Raw genomic sequence first — 17,471 nt, forward strand, 5'->3', positions numbered from 1 at the left:
ATGGCAATATGACAAAAGTAATGCGTGTCATGATGATAAACGGAACGGTGGAAAGTTGCATGGCAATATATCTCGGAATGGCTATGGAAATGCCATAATAGGTAGGTATGGTGGCTGTTTTGAGGAAGATATAAGGAGGTTTATGTGTGACAGAGCGTATCATATCACGGGGTTTGGATGTACCGGCGAAGGTTGCACCAACTCTCAAGGTGAGAAAGGGCAATGCACTGTACCGAAGAGGCTAGCAATGATGGAAAGGTAAAAGTGCGTATAATCCATGGACTCAACATTAGTCAAAAGAACTCATATACTTATTGTAAAAATTTAGAAGTCATGAAAAATCAAGCACTACGCGCATGCTCCTAGAGGGATAGATTGGTGGGAAAAGACCATCGCTCGTCCCCGACCGCCACTCATAAGGATGCACGATCCAAGGACACTTCATGTTTCAAATTTGTTACACAACTTTAACCATACGTGCATGCTACGGGACTTGCTAACTTCAACACAAATATTATTTAAATTCATAATCACCCAACTAGCATGACTTTAATATCACTACCTCCATATCTCAAAACAATTATGAAGTATCAAATTGATCATAGCATCCAATTCACTTCCTATGATAGTTTTTATTATACCCAACTTGGATGCCTACCATTCTAGGACCAATTTTATAACCATAGCAAATACCATGCTGTTCTAAGAGACTCTCAAAATAATATAAGTGAAGCATGAGAGACTAGTTCTTCAAAATTAAGCCACTGTCGGTCTCTAAAAAGATATAAGTGAAGCACTATATCAAAAACTATCTAGCTCAAAACGATATAAGTGAAGCACATAGAGTATTTTAATAAATTTCAATCAAGTGGGCTTCTACCAAAGGGTGTGTACAGCAAGGATGATTGTGGAAAACTAAAAAGCAAATACTAATATCGTACACGACGCTCCAAGCAAAACACATATCATGTGGCAAATAAAAATATAGCTCCATGTAAAGTTACCAATGAACGAAGACGAAAGACGGGATGCCTTCCGGGGGCATCCCCAAGATTAGGATTTTGGCTACTCTTTAATATCTTTGGGTTCCATGGCTATCCCCAATCTTAGGCCTTTTCCACTCCTTATTCCTTAGTCCATCAAATCTTTACCCAAAACTTGAAAACTTCACAACACAAAACTCAACAGGAAATCTCATAAGCTCCGTTAGTGAAAGAAAACAAAACCACCACATAAGGTACTGTAATGAACTCATTCTTTATTTATATTGGTGTTAGATCTACTGTATTCCAAGTTCTCTATGGTTCATACCACTTAATACTAGCCATAGATGCATCAAAATAAGCAAACAACACACGAAAGGCAGAATTTGTCAAAAACAGAACTGTCTGAAGCAATCTGTAACTAACGCAAACTTCTGGAACTTTAAAAATCCTACCAAAATAGGATGTCCTAGAAAATTTGTCTATTGATCTACAACCAAAAGAATCAATGCAAAAGCTCGTTTCTCTGATTTTTTTTTCTCGTGAGCTCAAAGTTTCTGTTTTTCAGCAGAATCAAATTAACTATCATCATAGATTATCCTATAGGTTATACTTGGCACAAACACTAAATGAGGCATGAAAACACATCTAAACAGAAAGTAGATGCAAAATTTATTGAATAACAGCAAGGAAAAATATTGGGTTGTCTCCCAACAAGCGCTTTTCTTTAAAGCCTTTTTAGCTATGCATTGAGATTTCAATGATGCTCAGATGAAAGACAAGAATTGAAGCATAAACAGAGCATCATGTAGCATGTGAAAAACACATCTAAGTCTAACATACTTCCTATGCATAGACATCTTGTAAGCAAACAAATTATCAAGGCAAGCAAAAACTAGCATATGCAAGGAAGAACAAAGAGATGATAGCAATCTCAACATGAAGAGAGGTAATTTAGTAACATGAACTAGGAGCAGGGTCAACCTCCATCTGGGTAGGGGCACCAGATGAGGAGGACTAGGGTGGTATTTCCTCGGGAAGCAACTTGCTCCCCCTCAACCTTCTCATCCTCCTTGGTGCATCCGGAGGGTTCAGCTTGAATTTTCTTCAACGGCGATGAATTTGCCTTTTCCATCTCAATTTCTTCATCAACTCTTTCTTCAGGGACATGTTGCTCTGACATGACATTTTCTTTGTTGGAATTAACTAGAAACATACCCACCACATCAGGTTCTTGTGCAGGTGAGGTACGATTGATGACTACCGCATGCACAGCTCAGTTTCTTCCTCGGAATGAAGGGATGGTCGAATCTGTTGCAATGGTGCACTTGAATCAACATGTGCCTCAGTCGATACAGATTGGACACAACGATCCTTGATTTCTTTCGGCTTGCTAGCTCTTGCCTGAGCTCTTTGACGTTTCTCTTCTTTTTCTCTACGTTGAGCAAGATCTGCATGACACTTAATCTCATCATTTCTATGATCACAAAGCTAAGAAACATCCTTCTTCAGCTTGGAGTGCTAATCAATCTTTTTATTCCTCATGACAGTGAGGGCTTTGGTGATCTCAGGATTCCCTTGTTCATGTCTTTTCTTTCAGACTCAGATTTTGCTTTCCTTCCCATTTTCTCAAGGAGTTTCTTGTCCTCTACAGCTTGATTGACTTCTTTGGTGCTTTCTCTCAGCTTAGAGAAGTGCTTTGCTACCATCTTGGTAATAACATCTTCAGGCGGACCCAAACTTCTCAACTCAGCTGGATTTGCATCATAGGAAGCACCTTCAAGATGTCAAATATAAGATCATATTCCTCTGTGGAGGCAAGAACAATCTTCTTCGCCTTCTTGGCAGGGACAACAACTTTTCCATCTGAAATCAAGTTTCTCTTCACAACTGGGGCAGCAAAACCCGAAGGTTTATCTGAAGAGACAGTAGCAAGCCTTGGTGAAGATCTAAAAGGAGGAGAAACCTTTGCTGGAGAGGGAGTCTGATACACCTTATTAAGCAGAGTTCTGATCGTACATTGGTATTTCTTTGCCATCATTATCATTAGAGCAATCATCAGATGACGAAGATGCAGCCTTCCTTGACTTTCTAGCAATGGACTTCTTCTTCAAATATCAGGGAGAAATAGACTTCCTCTTCTTCTTTTCTTTTCGGGCAGACGCCATTTCCTTCTTCTCCTGCACAACTTCTTGAGTTAACACAACATTTTGCTGCTCCACCTGATTTTTCTTCGCGGCTCTTGCCTCACGCTTGGCCTTGGCCTTTTCGCTTTTTGCAACCTCCTTGAGGAAATTAGATATGGTTTTTAGAGAACCCGTGAGCATTTGAAGGATGTGTCGTCCTTACTTTTTCATTGTCCTATCCAAGGAAGCCCTCTGCAATGCAGTCGTTCTAGGGAGGAGTGAATGCAAACAGAATTTGGAATTTTCTTTGGACATTCTCATAGTTGAACCACTTCTTAGCCTAGTGACGGTGAATCTTCTACACCCTGTTGTTCCTCTCTTGAGTAGTTTCTACTCCAGGTGGAATTTTGTAAGTTTCAGGGTTAGACATTTCAGTCACGGTATTTCTTTCTCTACCGCAACCACCCTTCTTGGGATTTCCGTCGGAGAATAGGGTTTTGGAGTATGTGACTAGATCATGAAGGAAATATGCCCTAGAGGCCATAATAAAGTTGTTATTTTATATTTCCTTATTCATGATAAATGTTTCTTATCACTACAAAAAAAGACACATCCGTGACATTTTGGGCCGAACGAATTTTTTCCTGTCATACTTATAACACTTCTATGACTATAATTGTGACAAAACCCGGTATCATCATAGATGTGGTGGGCTCCTACTTCTATGAAAAAAATCATGACAGAAAATGGGCTTTTTGTCCTGGGCGGTCCGGAGACGCACCTGCATGACATTCTTTGGGCCGTCCATGACGGAAAAAACCGTGGTTGAAGCGAAGGCGAGGAAAATTTCAGGGAGTTCCCGATTATAGTGGGAGGTCGGCGGCCGAGCGATGCGCGTTTCTCTCGTACACGTATGCACGTGTGTGCAAGGCGTTGGCTCTAACTGAACCCGAGCGAGGAATTGGGCTCTAACTGAACCCGAGCAATTGCACTGCAGGCTACGTGTTACTGAACCCGAGCGATCGATCGATGGCTGTTAACTGAACCCGATAGAGTGATTCCTTCACTACTACTGCTAACTGAAGCCAATCAATGCTGCCTCTGGATGAACAGTGAGTGTTGCAGGGGGGTTTGGATGAACAATGAGCGGTGGGGGTGGATGAACAGGACCCCGTGGTGCTCCAACCGTAGTGCTCCAACACAAGTCTGTTTCCTCCATTTTGTGCTACGCCACACCCCTCCCGATCAACAGGACCATGTTTCGGTCGTAGGATGTCCAATACAAGTCCGTTTCCTCCGTTTTGCGGTACGCCAGACCCCTCCTAATGAACAGGATCCTGTTTCGAATGTGGCCGGTCGAACACATGGACATTTCCTCCGTTCTGCGGAACGCCAGGCCTCGTTTCCATCGCCTGTTCCGTCCAAGCCCTCCCGATGAACACGACGACACATTCTGTTCCGACCCAGCCGGTTGGCTCCCCATGAACACGACGACGACGCTGTTTCTCCATTCCGACCCAGCAATGTACACGAGCCCTGGCCATACGTATGCGTGTGTAGGCGTTCAAGACCCCGCCCGTATGTACATACGTGGCCATATTTTATTTCTTGCACACTGGCTGCTATACGTACGTGCACATGCTATGTGCGCACCTCTACTACGACACGTGCGCGCCTCTACATCCACAAGTATGTACGTACATGTTCGCGACCAGAATGACAATGCTACGTACGCTTCGACCAGGTGGGTCCTGACTATCAGGCACTTCCTTGCATGCAAAGATGTAGCTGGTGGGTCCTAGCAGTCAGGGGGGCGAATCGTGTTTTTTTGCCTGGACGCACTTCCTTGCGTGCGAAGATATAGCTGGTGGGTCCAAGCAGTCAGGGGGGAAACGTTTTTTTTTCATGAAATATAGTGGCCCATCCGGTGGGTCCCTGCTCTCAGGTGGAGGAATCATTATTTTTTGCATAATAAGGAGGCACTTCCTTGCTGCGGCCGTGGACCCAGCTGTCAACCTCTCCACGTACAGTCCACGTCCGATGGAAGTCATTCCTTAACCATGTTGACCACGCCGCGCCGAGAGCACCAGGGCGGTGGACGATGGCGAGGCCTAGGAAGTGGACGACGCAGAGCCGGGGAAGACGCGGCAGTGGATGCCCACGCGTAGAGGAGTATGAGGGTTCATTGGTTCGGCTGTGGTGTGAGGCTATCGTCGCCGCAGAATAAGAGGGGGTGTGGGTGAGTAGAGGGATGGACTGGCCAGCGGTGGAAGTAGTAGGGGGCGGTGAGGCATCCGCGACATCACAGCCGGCCATGGGAGGCAGGAGCATACGGCACGACCGGCGCTGCTTTGGGCGGCTGGTGCAAGAAGACCAGAGGTTGAAGTAGCACTGCGGCCATTGGATGGACATCATATGGTCACTCGAGCTAGAATAGTTCATATTGACTAAAGTTGACAAAGGCCTCCATCCCAGTCAACTTAGTAGGCCCACAAGTCAGCCTCCCACCAAGGTGGGTCCCAGCTAGCAGGGGGTATTCATTTTTTTGTGCGTAATAAGGAGGCACTCTCGGTGGGTAAGAGCTGACAGCGGGGTGAACTTTTTTCGCGAAATACGGTGGCCCATCCGGTGGGTCCTAGCAGTCAGGGGGAAACGTTTTTTTTTCATGAAATACTGGTGGCCCGTCAGGTGGGTCCCTGATGTCAGGTGGAGGAATAATTATTTTGCGCGTAATAAGGAGGCACTTCCTTGGGGCTGCCGTGGACCCAACTGTCAGCCTCTCCATGTACAGTACTCTTCCGATGGAAGTCAGTCATTGACCACATTAACCACGCCGCCCGAGAGCACCACGGCGATGGACGACGGCGAGGCCTAAGAAGGGGACGACACGGAGCCGGGGAAGACGCGACAGTGGAAGCCCGCACGGAGAGGAGTACGAGAGTTCACTGGTTCGGCTGTGGTGTGAGGCTACAGTCGCCGTAGAATAACAAGGGGTGTGGGTGAGTAGAGGGATGCCCTGGCCAGCGGTGGGAGTAGTAGGGGGCGCTGAGGCCTGCGCGGCAGCACAGCCGGCCACGGGAGGCGGGAGCAGGCGGTCCCGCTGGCGCTGCTTTGGCGGCTGGAGCAAGAAGATCAGAGATTGAAGAAACACGACGGCCGTTGGATTGGCATCCAACATTTACGTCTGCTAGAATCGTTTGTTGATGTATATAATAACTAAAAAAATCTTGCATACGCGTCAACTTAACAGGCCCACAAGTCAGACCACTCCCTCTTTTTTTAATAATTTATATACTGCTCATTGCAACTTCTTATGCAATTTATTGCAGTCTTTTTTTTGGTTCGCCAGGGCCAATTTCGCCTATTTCTGTGGGCTCCAAACTATTTTTATTACCGAAATGTCGAGCCAGATTTAAAGTACTTTGAAGATATATTTAAATTAGGTTAATGCCCAGTGAAATAGGAATCTGAAAATGTGAAAAATTTCAGAAATTATAAAGTAATTACCAATTTGTCATCTGTTTTTATATTTACAACCCATTTCATATTACTTTCAAGATTTGCAGGCGTCTTGAAAGAGTTGCAGCCCATCAGGATGTAGAAAAATAAGTAGGCCTGGATTGGGTATTCTTCAGAAAAAATAAACTGGACTCATTTTCACAAAGAAAAAATAGCTGGGCTGGTCACATGGTGAACATAAAATATAAGCCTGGGCTAGACGGGCCACAACCCAGTTCAAACCCGCTCCATCTCAACAATAACAAAAAAATACTGCTCGAGCAGCTACATCCTAGGTGTCAGTCGATCTTGTGTTGTTCTCTTGTCTATTGACTATATACGCTCACAATGTCGTGGGTCCTAGATGTCAGGAAAACACTAGGAGGAAGCATCTTATTTTTCCATACGCTGACATGGTGGGTCCCTACTGTCATCCTCTCCACGTACTTCTGCCAATTCCTGTTGTTTGTTGACCATGTTGACAACACGAGAGGGCGTTGTTGCGGCAAGTACATCAAAGCGCGTGGAGGACGTCGGCGTTAATGATTTAGGAGACGGTGGGGCGGCGATGCATGCGCTAAGGCGCAGCCAGCCATGGGAGGCGGAAGCAGGCGACCCCGCTGGCGCTGGTTTGGTTTTGGCGGCTGGAGGAAGACAGGACTGAAGAAACACGATAGACTATAAAAGCAGCAGGAGTACTTAACAACTGTAACTGAAACCAGCAGGGGCACTTAACAACCAAAGCTGAAAGCAGTATGAGTACTTATACAGGTTCAACCGTACAAAGCATGCCTCGAACAGTGCTACTTTGCCTACAGTGAACCAAGGGTGAGGCCGCCAAGCCCCAGGACAAGGCCCAGGTGCCACCCCGCACATCCACAACCTTCTAAAAGCGTCTTCATCTCGCAATGTGGTCAATAAATAGGATATTCGCTTTAGAGCCATGGAAAAGCATGAACATAATCTTCTGTCCTATTCTCCAAGACGGATGGGCCTTCATTATTTGAGACCACCCATGAATAAGTGTCTTTTCACCTCCAAGGGGAATGGAGTAGGTCGACATAAACATCATGTTGTGACCAAGCGCAAGTCTGACTCGACCATGGTCAGGCATCTGTATACGAACAATAGAACTGGTTAGTTTCTGTTTCAAGAAGATCACAAGTGTAAAACTGTGTATAAGCAATAGTTTATGAACAACATATATAACATAAAACAGCTCGTACCATAAGTTTCTCGACAAAGTTGGACCTGTTCAACGAGTGCAGCAGTGGCACACATATCCCACGTGGCCTTCCACCATTGAAACGCCCCACAAGGACCTCAAGACGACCAATAAAGTGTAGGAACTTGTGGATTTCATCCCAGTCAACTTCAGTGCCATCAGTAACAGCCGAGTTACTATAGAATAACAAACGAGCATCCTGCTTAACTCTGAAAAAACCTACACGTGCCACCAATTATAAGAAAATATTAGTTAGAAGTAGCATATTCATGAGAGATTCGTTGCTACTTCTAAAGTTAAATTGTGATTAGTTAGACAAAATAAGTGGATTAAAAAGTAATCGAGGCAACAAGCAAGAACCAGATACAAAACTAACATGGGTGAACAATTGGAACGACGTCAGGGTGGAAGATCGCAGTGAAGATGAGACCAGGTTCTGCTATTTCCAGCAACATTCGTGCACCAACTTTTAGTCCGTACCACTTGAGAAAGTTTATCCAAGTTCGTCCATAAAAAAAGCAGCGATCTTCTTGGTTCCTGAACCCAACTCGGAACTTATATCCATGGCTTGTCTTCACTGTCACCATTAAACTAGTTTATTCAGTTATGGCAAGGCCAAGCATCTTGAGTACATGTGTTCTGGCAGAGCAAATAATGCACTGCAGGAAAAATGATATGAGATCACAATGTATTCCCTATCCAAATCTAGAAATAACTTCCTCCTTCACGTCAGTGTTGACCATCGTACTAGTAGTACCTTTTATCCAAATATAGCAATCCAAATTTCCAAATTAGTCGACAACATGTTCAAAAAAACCCCACCCTTTCGGATAGAAAAGAGGATTCTAGGAACATACTATGCACGTTTTAAAATACTGTGTTAGGATGAGAAGGAACAAGTGTGGCATCTCGCCGAGGGTGCAGAAACCTATAGGGTCCTCGTACTTTGGGCACTGCAAATGGAACACACTAGATTCAGTAGGAAGAAAAATGCATCAACGGTGGCGGCTTCCATCCTAGGATTACCTGGGACCAAGGGACTTGGATTTATTGGGGATCGATGAAGAATTCGTACCTAGTTCTCCATGTGAAAACCCTATGCAATAGCCGAGAGGGGGTTTTCTCTGAACAAGCAGACGAGGGAGAAGGGGATTCAGGCCCAGTTAAATATTGCCGCTTTGTTTGTCCATCTTACTGCTAAAGCTGGAAAGGGGGGGGGTGTGATTTGACGGCTCATTGGGCATTACTGTGGCGCTATGACAGGGGTGTGTCTACCGTGCAGTTGTGCACTCTAATTTGTGCATATGGCACGTGGACCCCGTTGCCGGTTGCCCCACATATCAGCGAAAGGAAGTAAAAAGACAGGAGTAACTAGTTACACATAAATATATTTTTGACAGAGAGATACTCCCTCTGTAAAGAAATATACAAATCTTTTATATCACAACTTTATACATAAGAAAAATCAAGGGGAATATATATAACATATATAATTATAAAAAATAGAGTTGTTTTTAACACAATATAGACGAGTTGGTGATCATGGTGTGCCTGCCATCCTGCAATATAGGCCGTCTGATTTATATCTGACGGATAGGAAGGAAACTATGGCAATTTTGCAAAAAGGTACCCACACACCTCTCCACATTTGCAAATAAGGCCTTCCCTCATTCATCCTTTTCTCTCACAAGATAAAATACTCATACAAATGCATATTGATGTTATGTGCAACGCACGGGCATTATGGGGGTTCAGCTTTTTTATAGGGGTTCAGCTGAGAATATAAAACTCAGACAAGCTCACGGTTCTGGACTTTGGGCCGTAGGCCCACCCTGCATGTTTGGGGGCCCATGTGTTCTACCTCAATGCTTTTCATATTGCAAGCGATCAAACGGCGCTGGTTTTAGATGTTGTCACAAGGCGAATACACAAAATTGAATAAAGCACGACAGTTGTTGGAATGAAATCGAATGACAGTTCCTAACCAGCAATGAGAGTTGCAATTCTATCAACGATATACCATGTGATAAATAACACTATCGTACTACTTATACACACAGGACACTTGTTTCACCATGCCAGATTATTACATCAAAATCTCTCGGAGGATGGATCAGTTCGGCAGTTGCGTGCTGCTACTAAAGAATTTCAAAGTTCATTTGGACCAGCTCTCCTTGTCGAGAAAGTTCGATTTTGACATCATCCCCTACCGCAAGATATGATTTAGATTTGAACCTTGACCATCCTTTAGCATCAATCATCATGTGACCATCCTTTGTACTTACGGTATATTGAGCAGGTTTATTCACACCAAGGTTGCGCATGGTAAGAGAAACATGGTCGCGGTCGCCCGGATTGTTGAACGACTCCCTCGTTGCTCTAGGAATTCTTTGTTTGCAAACAAGAAGACATACCCAAACAGTTAGATCAATGCAATGAATCATGTGAAACGACATGGAAAGAAAAAAGAATGAAGCATGGCTGGCCAATGCTTACCAAGAAGGTGGACATGTCGGTTTTTGTAAGGAATTTGGTATATGAAGTGCGAACTGCAGCACAGTCTGTTGCCGGTGCAACTGCTCGTTTGGTTGCTGCTGCACGGGCCGGAGCAGATGCAAGTGCAAGTGTTGGTGCAGGTGTCGAAGCTGCTGCTGCTGCCTGAGATGGTGATCCTTGTAGAGCAGGTGCCGGTGTCGGAGCAGGTGCCGGTGTCGATGTCCGATCCTCCGGTAGATCAGACTGATCCGTTGACGCTGTCGGTGCCCAATCCTCGGCTGGATCAGACTGAGCTGCTGCCGCTGTTAGTGCTAGAGCAACTACTGGTGCTCGATCCATTGCTGAAGGTGGTACCGATGTGCGAGACAGCAGCGATCGTGTCTGGTCTGCTATGATCAACTTTCTAACTTGACTAGGATCTGTGACCGTGATCCAGTTTTTTTTCTTCATTTCTTTTAAACACGAGAAGGACTAATTGTGGCGTTTTTGTTAAACCAAATTGCAGTTCATCATAGGGATTCAGCTTGTACTCAAACAACAAACTGATCCAATTTTTTCCAGTAATGTAAGTGATGTATAGTGCCTTCGTTACTTACACGACATAAGAAGTGAAACCTGCAAAAATAGCCATCGAAGAGCAAACCAAACGCTTTATTTTGTGATGAATGTCACATGGGAAAACCTGCACCGTAAAATTGCAGGAAAAGAAAGAAAACATGACATTAAATCAATAAGATTTAGACAGTAAATCAATAAGATTTACTTGATGTGAAATGAGTGAATCCTTACCAGGAAATCACTATGTTGAAGTACTAAACAGAAGATTGATCGTCCAACTACGGGTGGCATGCAGGGGCCCTGCCTACTCCCATAAGCAGGACAGTCCAAAGGTCGTGACAAATCGTATGGACCGAACATCCATCGGACTGGAAATCCTGGTGGGTGCGATAAACCCTGCAATGCATACAGATATTGGAGTGTAACCATAATTGATAAACCGTCCTCACAAAAAAGATGATCTGGATACTTCAAAATATACAGAGTGAATTGAGTGGACAGACATTAACATAGACCGTTCTCAGGACTGACCACACACCAAAAGCGGCAGTACTAATAAATAATACAGGGTTCACAAACACAAATCAAGTACTGAACAATAGTACTTACTACAGACAAGCAAAGTTGCACTAATTAAACTCTGCAAACTATTTCCTGCCACCGACCTACGGGATGAACCCCGAATAACTGACTAGGCCATGGACTTTGTGAGAGATGTCTACATGCACCATCACCATCTCGTCAACCTTGGAGAACCTAACAGAGTGGTCTTTCCACTCATAAACATGATGATGAAGGCAAGACGCATCAGATTTGTTGGGAAGCTTTACAAGAACCACACCCTTCGTAATTGAAGGCACAACCAGGAAATTGTTGTGGTCAAGTACAGCCTCGAGAACACACCTGACAACAATGCTACAGGAAAACACTAGTTCAAGACACGTGGCGACAAGGACACAGCAGCTGGATAGTTTAGCAGTAGAACTCATATCCGGGTCTTCCAGTTCACACGGCATGACTTTGAGAACTTCATCTCCACCGCGGACCTGGTTCTAATTCAAACAAAAACCATATTTTATTACTACCTCCGTTCAGAAATATAAGATGATTTTCGATATTATACTCCATATATGACTACATATACGCATAGAAATGAGTGAACAAAGACAGTAGAACATGTCTTCAAAGGTATGAGAGCAGAGGGATTACTTGCAATATCCATAACACATGTTACTGAGGCAAATATACCCTCTTCAAAGGTAGCATTGATGTTCATAAAGTACTCCCCCCATCCCAAAATTCTTGTCTTAGATTTGTCTAGATACAGATGTATCAAGTCACATTTTAGTATTAGATACATCCATATCTAGACAAATCTAAGACAAAAAATTTGGAACAGAGGGAGTAGTTGAAAGTAATCTATAAGAAATCAGTGTCAACCTCTCGCATGTTTTGGTCAAAAGAGGAATTTAGAACCGTCATTTGGCACACTAAAATCACATGCAAGATCACCCAGAAAGTTGTACTACCAGTACTAGTACTGCGTGTTAGATGAAAAAACACAATCAAGATCGAGAAAAAGATCGTCAACAAGAGACATTACCTAGACTTGCTTAATGAGGGATCCTGGAGAGGGGGGCTTGGACAGGGCAATGGCTTTGAGCTTGTCTGCGGTAGTCTCGGTGGGGTGCTTGCGCTTCTTCGTACCATGAGCCTCGACGGTTTTGGCGAGAGACATAGACATCACGTCGGCCAGTGCTCCAGCATCCATCCAAGAGAGGAAGCTGAGAGAGAAGAGTGAAAGGAGGAACGAGATGAGGGAGAAGCAAAGCGAGTGGGGGTTTTCTTCAAGAGAGGAAGCTGAGAGAGAAGAGTGAAATGATGGTTGCTTCGTCCGTCCAACTTACTGCTAGAAAGGAGGGGGTTTTGTGATTTGACGGCTCATTGGGCATTACTGCAGCGCTTCGATCGGGGTAGTCTACCATCACTTTACTGCGGAGTAATTTAGTGCATTGCTGGTGGACCCAGGTGCTACCTGTCCCACACGTCGGTGAAAGTGAGTAATTTAGTGCATGGCTGGAGGAGGATCCGCACGGTAGAGCGTGTCCACTGTTTTTCTGAAGAAAAAATGATTACAGCAAGCATTTCCAGTCTTACGATGGAGGAGTGCGAAACACGGCAGCCACTTGAACATACACAGTGCTCCTACTACACAATCTTGTTGCTAGTGTAGTAAGATATGACGATAACAAATGATGTTGTGCGCATGTCAACTACTCCTATATATACTGCTTTTTCGACTATCCGGTCGAGAATGAACAATGAGATCAACATTAACAGAACTAGGTCTACAGCGCACGGAGAGTATGGTGCTACAGTACTACACGAAACATGAACCATATGAAGCACGAATAGTGTTAGGCAGGGTGTATGAAGGGTGCACGGGCTGGGAGCAGAAGTTCCTTTCCCTAAACCCTAAACCCAAGACGGCACGGGATGGGTGCACGGGTGTTTGGCAGAGTGCATGAAGGGTGCATGAGTCCACACTAGTAGGTTAACAAAAATACACGAAGAGGAAACAACTATATTGAGATGAGAATGCAACCAAACACACCCACACACTTTGTGCTACAGTGACTGATCTGCATCGTCTGAGTTTGATCCAACGGTCATGTTGCGCCGAGACAAGGACATGCTCATGCAGAGGGCGCCTAAACACCACCGAAGTCCCTTTGCTTCTCGAGGCGCATGACGTTGGTGATGCAGGGTGCAACCGCCCGCAGAGCCCGCTCCCGGTCGACGTGAGCCAGCTCGTCAAATACGGCGTCTAATGGCATGAATGGATTCCGGTGACAGAGCCCTGAAAGGATTCGCCCGACAACGGCGACGGCAGCCCGCACCCCCTCCTTGTCCAGCTCAACCCCCACCATTGTGCAGAGACGGCTCAGCTCCTCGGAGATATATGTGAGGAAGGAGACCAGGTCAGGAAGCCGCAGCTCATTGAAGTCGACCGGGTGGTCGAGCGGGTTTAGCTCGACTGCCGGCATCGTCGCGCTGGCACGACGGTAGGCATCGCGTAGCCGCAACACGTGTGTGGCAACTTGGTTCACCAAGTGGCTGAGGCGATCCTGTACCTCATCACGGTCGGCCCGCTCGCGCTCCAGCCGGCTCCCCTAACGGCCTATCGTATCTCCTACTTTTTGCAGCAACGCCGCCGATGCCTCGAGCATCTTTGTGGTGGACGTCTGCCGCTTTTGAAGGTCCATGAACTCCCGCACATAAGGGAGGAGCATGGCACTCCTCTCCTCCTTGAGCTCACAGAGCTCGACATCCTTAGCCCTAAGCTCCGCATCCTTGGCATGAAGCTCCTGTGTCAGGCGCCTCACCTCAGATTCTGTGATCTGCTGCGCCACCATGGCATCAGGTAGAAGGAATGGGGAGAGGAAGCAAAGAGGGCGAAACGGCTGAAAGGCAATGCAATCTACGGGAAGGCCGAGGGAGCCAGCCGAGGAGCGGGGAATCTTTTGGTTTTCACCATGGTAAAACACCAGTCGACGACTTCTCACGTTAGGGAGCAGTGGGTTTTATAGGCGGAGTCATCGTCACTAATTGCTGCCACGCCTTCTCGCGTCAATCAAAAAATTAAAAATCATGCCGCACCCAAACACCAGAGCAACACCGCGGTGGATATTTAAATTTACCTGCCGGCAAGTAGATAAAAAAGGGGTGAAAAAACAAATGTGGCGGCGACCTAGCTAATCGATTGAACTAGCCCAACTAGCTAGCCACCGTGCTTCACTGATGTACTCGGCGGGAAAGGTGGTCTTTCGTGATTTGATGACTCATTTACTTGATTCGGCGCTACGACTTAGGAGGACCCAGAAAACCCGCGGTAGGGTGTCCCACGCTAGGAAGAATATATGCGTGCACCACCCGGGAGGACCCCGAAACCGCGCAGTAGGGTGTGCCACGTCTCGGCACGGAGGAAAAATGTGTGTGTGAAAATATACTATATCAGACGTAGTACCTATGGTTCGACCTCGGGACCCAGGCAGTGGGTCGAAGACACCCCACTAGCCACACAACTTCATCATGCAAATATCGCACGGAGGATATATGTGGTTAGCTCCGTCTCGACCAGCCACAACATCTCTTGTTCTAGGCGATTCTTCTATTTTCCAAGCTTTTTTTAGTTGTAATAACACCACGGCAAGCTAGCGCCGCTCTTCGTGTGTGCCCATGCAAAGGTTAGACGATGGAGAGAAGAGAGATTGAGATCGTAGACATGGGACCCACCAGTAATTGAGTCAACGGTTATGCACGTGTTAACGAGGCACTCCTGTCACGCCCAATATGCGATACTATCCTAAAGAGACTTGAAGGTCCCACCAAGGATAGAACCGCATATTGAAACTCTTTGCAAGGTGGATATCATTACATCAACATTACATAATAGATGGGGATACATACATAAGGCATACAATGCCACATGAATACAACAATATATCATACACAATATCAACATCCGACTACAGATGAAACACAAACAGAAACTCAAACGACATCCACCCTGCTAGCCCAGGCTGCCGACCTAGAACCTATCCCCTGATCGAAGAAGAAGCAGAAGAAGAACTCCAAAACAAGCAATCATCGCTCTCGCGTGATGATCATCGCATAACCTGTACCTACAACTGTTGTTGTAGTAATCTGTGAGCCACGAGGACTCAGCAATCCCATTACCATGGGTATCAAGACTAGCAAAGCTTAAAGGGAAAGGAAGGGGTAAAGTGGTGAGGTTGCAGCAGCGACTAAGCATATATCGTGGCTAACATACGCAAATAAGAGTGAGAAGAGAAGCAAAGGAACGGTCGTGAAGCTAGAAATGATCAAGAAGTGATCCTGAACTCCTACTTATGTCAAACATAACCCAAAACCATGTTCACTTCCCGGACTCCGCCGAAAAGGGACCATCACGGTTACACACGTGGTTGATGTGTTTTAATTCGGATCTGGTGTCAAGTTATCTACAACCGGACATTAACAAATTCCCATCTGCCACATAACCGCGGGCACGGCTTTCGAAAGTTTAAACCCTGCAGGGGTGTCCCAACTTAGCCCATGATAAGCTCTCGCGATCAACGAAGGATATACCTTCTCCCAGGAAGACCCGATCAGACTCGGAATCCCGGTTTACAAGACATTTTGACAATGGTAAAACAAGACCAGCAAAGCCGCCCGATGTGCCGACAAATCCCGATAGGAGCTGCACATATCTCGTTCTCAGGGCACACCAGATGAGCAAGACATCGAGTGCATAGACCCTGGTTGCCCAGGGGGCGCCGGACATCGCTCAGGTTGGACCAACACTCGGAGGAGCACTAGCCCGGGGGGTAAAATAAAGATGACCCTCGGGCTCCGGAAACCCAAGGGAAAAAGGGCTAGGTGAGGCAAATTGTAAAACCAAGGTTGGGCCTTGCTGGAGGAGTTTTATTCAAAGCGAACTGTCAAGGTGGGCCCATAAATCACCCAACCGCGTAAGGAACGCAAAATCCGAGAACAAAACACCGGTATGACGGAAACTAGGGCGGCAAGAGTGGAACAAAACACCAGGCATAAGGCCGAGTCTTCCACCCTTTACCAAGTATATAGATGCATTAATAATATAAGAGATATTGTGATATCCCAACATAACCCTGTCCATCATGGGGCAATCTTCAACTTCACCTGCAACTAACAACGCTATAAGAGGGGCTGAGCAAAGCGGTAACATAGCCAAGCAACGGTTTGCTAGGAAGGGTGTCAAAGGTTAGAGGTTCATGGCAATTTGGGAGGCTTGATGAGCAAAAGATAGGTAACGTAGCAAAGCGATAGAACGAAGAAACTAGCATAGCAATGATAGTAGTGAGATCCAGGGTAGCGGTCATCTTTCCTGAAATCCCGCAAGGAAGAAGAACGATTCCATGAAGAAGACAGACGAACGTAGTCGAACGAATCCTCACAACTCCAGAACGAAACCGATGGCAACCCGGAAAGAAAGAAACAACATGATAAACACCCAAGCATAAACATGGCATGATGCACAACCAAGTATGATGCATGTCCAGTTTAATGAGGCATGGCATGGCAAAGTGCAACAATCAACACTACAAGTTAAGTGGAGCTCAATATGCAACGAGTTACACATAGATGAAACACCACATTCATTTATTTAGTTCTCTCCCGTTTAGGTACACAACAATGTTAAATGGTATTAAACATGGCAAGGGTGAAGCATATGAAAACTACCTATCTAGGCAAGTTTAAATGAGGCCGAAACAACAAACAACAATTCCAGAAAAATCCCCATATGCATATTTATGAATTTGGTACTGTTATGACCTAAAACATATTTTATTGTTGTTAAATAGGAAAATAAAGTGCACCATGTTAAACTAGGCATTTTTCCACCCCATTTACATATAAAGTTTATTAAAAACCGAACTACGGTTATTTAGTTATGAAATAAATCATTCTAGCATATTATTTAAGTAAAATTAAAGAAACAACATTTTAAGCATTTTAAATATGGATGAAAGTGGCATATTA

This window comes from Triticum dicoccoides, chromosome 7B (assembly GCF_002162155.2).
Source record: "Triticum dicoccoides isolate Atlit2015 ecotype Zavitan chromosome 7B, WEW_v2.0, whole genome shotgun sequence".
NCBI lineage: Eukaryota > Viridiplantae > Streptophyta > Magnoliopsida > Poales > Poaceae > Triticum > Triticum dicoccoides.